This window comes from Aplidium turbinatum, chromosome 6 (genome assembly GCF_918807975.1).
Source record: "Aplidium turbinatum chromosome 6, kaAplTurb1.1, whole genome shotgun sequence".
In the NCBI taxonomy this organism is placed as follows: domain Eukaryota; kingdom Metazoa; phylum Chordata; class Ascidiacea; order Aplousobranchia; family Polyclinidae; genus Aplidium; species Aplidium turbinatum.
Window position 1 is genome coordinate 19298607 of NC_137477.1, and position 6002 is coordinate 19304608.

Consider the following 6002-nt stretch of genomic DNA (forward strand, 5'->3'; position numbering starts at 1 on the left):
GAAAATCTAACAACCGTACTAAGCATAAAATATCAACTGAATATACAAAAATCGACCAAATTTGACATAAATTTACGACTAAAATTATATTATTGCAAAAATGATCACTTTATAGTGCTTTTAGTAAAAACAATTTTTTGATTTTCACATGGCCTTACTGCTTAACTGTAAAAATAAACAGTGTGATATTTGAAATGTTTTCTAAAAAGATTCTTTGCTGTTCCTTGCTTCGAATGACCATTAACAAGTAGCTCCATTTTGATGGCTAGGTTTGAGTGGTGTTTTCCAAGTCGCCTACAATTTGTCACTTATCGTGCTTGAATATAGGCCTATTGACAGCAACAACACTTTTATTTACACCTCGTCAATTTCAGCTACCGAGTTCGGTTTCAAGCTTCTGTTTTTTATGAATAACAGAAAAGACAGAAGTTTGCAATTATATTTAGAGTAATTTAGAGTAAGTCTACTTAGAGTAACAATAATTAATAGACAATTTGGGTTGGAGAAAACTAAACGACCAAACGATGTCTAAGCAGGGTTGCCATACCGTTTTTATTTCTGAGATTTTGTTTTCATTTTAAAGGACAATGTCTTAGAAAAATTTATTGCCCTTAACTCTAAGAAATGTCCTTGGGGTTGACTTCTTATTTTGTCTTATTTTCAACAATTGCAAAACTTTTATGTTTCTTCTCTGGCACAGTCAAATCCCTGCTACAAGTAAGGTAAACCTAGACTTGAGCTGTCCTAAGATGATGTTTAATTTTTCGGTTGTCCTTATTTTGGTGTCCATGTCGATGGTAACCTTATCTATAAGTCACTTGCCACTCTAAATAGATGCTTTGCAGTGGCTTGTCCAATCCAATACTTGAACAGTAACTTAGCTTACATTGTATGCAATTCAGTAGTAGATCCTGAGGGGGATACACCCCTATTTAGACATGTATGACGTCACAATGACTATTAGGCATAATTATTACGACTGCTGGTTCGAATCATTCCATCTGCCTTAAAGGGAGAGAGGTTGAAATTTGCAACCCCACCTCTACTGTAGATACACTACTGCAGTAAATTTCCAAAACAGAATATGAAATCATGTTTTCAGGAAGAATCTGAAAGCAAAGGAAATTCAGTGGTTGGAATGGCCAGGAAATTTTTTGATCAAAAGCTTCTTTATAATCCGTTTGTGATAATATTTTGTAAGTAACGTTTTTGCATCGTATCTTGCATATTGAATGCTAAGTTTTGCATTATGGTTTTGCCACCTTTTCCTTTTGTTGGTTTTGTTACAGTATTTCTTTTTCACAATATCATTTCTTTTGCATTCTGACAAAGAAAAATAAATTGAATTGAATTGAATAAGTAGGCTAAACACTTGCAGTTAATTTTAATAAATGATACAACGCAAGATAATAATAATAATAATGTTAGTTTTTATATAGCGCTGTATCCATCGCAGAATGCGTTGCTCCTCAGCGCTTTACAAAGCAGACAGTTCATCGCTGACTACTCTTGTATCTACCACCAAGTTACTTACTTATGCTTTGACAATTAAACGCTCTTGCCAGTTGTGTAGACTTGTTTCAAAAATATTTACTTTTTAAATATATTTTAGCTTATGATTCTATATCTCGTGGTTTATTTTTGATTTTTTTTAACCTTGTGTTTTTGCTTTAAAAATTATTTTCTCCTTTTTCGAGTGTTAATTTATCAGTGGCTTTTATTCTCTATGCCTTTTAATCTAAACAAACTAGCCACAGCATCGGCTAGATGGAAAGATATTTGCAAGTATTGCTCTTGCTTTTAGTCGGATTTATTTACCTAATACTTCAAGCTTAAGTACCAAGTTGCCCTTCACTTATCACATATAGCGCAGAAGAGTTGTTTACCGAGAGAGGGGCCACAAACTAATTATTGTAACCACGCTTTATGTTCTAATTTCTTGCATTGTTTCGACATGTTAAAGTGTGGCTTGTGTATAATTTTTGTAAAGTCTTTTCTGATTAGAGTTTTCTTCAGGAAGTATGATTGTCTTTTTCAAGACACTGTTCAAAAAAATCCACGTGCGTCAAGTAGGCGTGCCGAATCTGCAACGTTTTTAATATTTTCAGCAGCATTGCAAAAAAAGCTACATTCTGGTTTGCAGTGCTCTTTCCATCTACGCAATACATTGCAGAAAAACTAGATTATTCTATTTTTGGAAACAAAACTGTGCGCTACTTTTCTTCACTCGTTGGCGCTCTTGTCGACAACAAGCAACACATCATCAGTCAACAAGTAAGTTAACCTTGGTAATCCTGCTTGAGGCTTCACACAACTCCTAAAACCTTTGCCTTATTTTGGTGTTTATAACTTTTGTTTCCAACTATTTGATTTCATTTGAACATCTTTTTTTTCAGAGGGTTGATATCATGCAGCAAATGCAAGTAGTCTGGTGGCGGCGTTGTTAGAAGCAGCACCACTTGTGGCGCTTAAGTAGGAGCGATAGAGAGCTTCACACTCAGAGTCCCAGCATGGTGTATAGCTGGTTCGATGGCCACGTTGTATTGTGGCCTTTGCCGCAGTTATTATGGCATTGCAGAAGTCCTGGTATGCCTCGTCTGCGTTGCATGTTTCAGGTGATGGTAACTTTGCAGCAGACTCATTGGTCAGGAGGCTGTATTGATTCCAATCGGCTTTTTTGAAGTTCCATCGTTTCACCGGTGAACTCGGGACAGGAGCCACAAGTTTTGGGGCGATGATGACGGATGGCCGGTATTAGGACCGCGGGAACTTCTCAAGCACACGTCTGTCTGGAAGAGAGCTGTCGACACTCGCGAAGGCCAAGTCAGGGTTTGTCCCTGTTCCCCAGTGGCCGGAGTGGAAACTGGCTGGTTCCTTTGGGTTGAATAGGAGGGCAAGATGGTTTGTAGAGGCCCACTCAGCCAGCAATTCTCCGTCGCTGCTTGTGTTGTTGTAGCCCCAGTCGATGTGCTGGCAATTGAAATCTCCAGCGTAGAGACTGGGGGAGGGGAACGTTGGAAGGGATGGTGGCAACATTCGCGAGGGTGGGGGCTTGTAGATGTTGACGATGTTGTAGTCTGAGATACAAATGCACACCCACTCAATCTCAGCATCAATTGGAGATTGGTCGACAAAGGTCCACTTCAGGCTCTCATGCACAAACGTGGCAATGCCGTGCTTCCTGCTTAAGGTAGACCCGGCTAGCGTGTAGTTGGCAATAGCTAGCCTATCTGCAGAGGTGCAGTGGGTCTCTTATAGGAGGATGATGAGTGCCCGGTTGGTATGGGCAAGCTGCTCCACAACTTTGATCTTGCTTGTTGTGTAGCCTTCTACGTTGAGCTGCAGAATGGTGGGGCGTCTGAACTTGTCCATTGCCCCTTGCAGCTGTGCCGTCCGGGTAGAGGCTCTTGGTTGACAAGTTTCGTTTGGCATCTGCTTGAGTGCAGATGTTACTCACAGGATGAGGCACGAGGAGCCACTTGTCGTCCATCCCTGGATTCTAAATCTGGCGGAAGAGTTTCTGGAATTAATAACATTGAAGGGTACTACAACTGGACGTGATATACTTCAAGCCTTGGAAAAGTGCTTCGAGAAACATGGCTTGCCATGGGATAGGCTAGTATGTTTGGCTACAGACGGTGCAACGGCAATGCGTTCTAGCAATGTGGGTGTAGTTGGATCCGAAGTTGGATTTGTAAAAAACAAACTAAAAAATCTTGACACCGAAAGAATCAACTTCGCTAGTGTACACTGCATTTTACACCAAGAAGCCCATTGTAGTAAAAGTCTACAAATGAAGGAAGTGATGGATGTTGTATAGTTAAAACAGTCAACTTTATACGATCTCGAGGTTTGAACCACAGGCAGTTTAAATCATTTCTTGCAGATATGGACTCTGAGTATGGTGAACTACTGTACTTTATCATACTGAAGTAAGATGGCTGAGTCGTGGAAATGTTTTGAAGCGTTTCTTTGCACTCAGAAATGAAATTGCTTCATTCATGAAAATGAAAAACAGGGTAGTTCCTTTGTTAGCTGGTGCTACTTTTCAATGCAATCTTGCTTTCCTAACAGATATTACACATCATTTGAATGAATTGAACTTGAAGCTTCAAGGTAAAAAACAAATTATTACACAGATGTATGACCATGTGAAATCGTTCAAAGTCAAACTACGTTCATAGATGAAGCAGTTGGGTGAGGGGAATTTGGCTCATTTCTCAACTCTAAAGTCTTTAGGAAAAGTTGAAGCCGAATGCATGAAAGAATATACAGATTTGTTGTCTAATTTACTTCAGCAATTTGACGTGCGCTTTGCAGAATTTGAAGTATTAGAGCCGCAATTTCGACTTTTTTCAACACCATTTGCTGTAGAAATTGACAATGTAGCTGAGGAATTGCAGATGGAGTTAGTGGAACTTCAATGTGATATTATCCTGAAGCAAAAGTATACAGAGGTAGGGCTTCCAAATTCTACACACTTCTTTCACGAGAAAGGTTTCCGAAGTTACTCTCTGTTGCTGCAAGAATTATTGCAATGTTTGAAAGCACATATGTAGGCTATGTGAGCAATTTTTTTCATCGATGAAGATTAACAAGACTGTGCTAAGGTCACGTATCACTGATGAACATCTGCAAGCAACTCTGAGATGGGTTTCTGCTGACAAGTTGAAGCCCAATATCGAGGCCCTTGTCCATGAAAAACGCTGCCAATTAAGTAGCCAGAACAAAAAATAACTAGCCTAAATCATCAGCCTACTTCTGTTTATCTTTTATTGTGTTCTTGTTGGTTGAGATTTCATTGTGAATTGCGGCTCTTGGGAATTTTACACGTCCTCATTAGGCCCTCAGAGCAATTTGAGTTTGAGACCCTTGTTCTAAAGGGATAAGTTACGGTAGGTAAGGCTGAAGTAAGTTCGGAGTAGTCAAATGAATGAAGTTCACCATTAACATATTTGAGAGAAGGAGACAGAAAAGTAACTTTGGAGTCTGTACCTGCTAATGTATAGTTGTGATATGTATAAAATCTATCAATTACTTTGAAAGTGTATGTTCTATCAGAGTGATAATTTTCATAAAACTCAGTTTGCAAATAAGCATTGCCATCTTGTGGTGACACCTTAGTTTGATGAAACCTTTTGTATAAATCAAGTTTAGAAAAGACATGCTTCCCATGGAGGTTGCTTGCGAAATCATGCAAGTATGGTAAGCTGTAACGATCAGGTTGAGTTTGATTGTTTAAGACTCTGTAATCTACCACCAATCTATATTGATCTGGCTCCTTTTTGGCAATTAATAAAACTGCTGACGAATATAGGCTGTTAGAAGGCCTTATCACTCTTAAATCTAGAAGTTTATTGATCTCTAGTAAAGCTGTCATCTTGTCATGTGACAATGTAATTAGCTTGTCTCGTGTTGGTTGACCTGTTTGTTTTTTTTTGTTTGTTTGTTTGTTTGTTTATCTTTATCCTGCATTGCGGGAAAGCGGACTTGAGCGCTATGCATCGGTGTACGCCTTCCGACATACACCTGACCCACGCTGCAGCCGACGGCAATGTCAGTTTCCGGTTGTCTACTCTACTTATGACTTAAATTTGGTACTACCCATTACTCGAAATCGATCACTGGGTAGAGGCAATTATCGTTAAGTTTCTTGCCCAGAGAAACAACAGCAAGTGCGGGTGGCTGGAGTCGAACATGCAGGCTCTCGACTGCGAGCCCAACGCGCTAACCACTCGGCCACGGCTGCCACCTGTGGTCAAGATATAATGAAATACGTTAGGTAGGCTACCTATGACGCGCGTCGAGTAAGTTAATATGTCAAACACCTTGAAGAATCGCTGTGCGATTGTTGAGAAAGGGTAACTCCCTCCTGATTGCCCACACAGCAGAGTCGCAACCGTAGGGCATTGAGGTTGCGCTTTGTGTGAGTCCGGCGCCGGTTGACAAGAGTGTTGACTAATGAGGCGTTTTTGCTTAGCATCTACGAGTAAGTTGTAGTG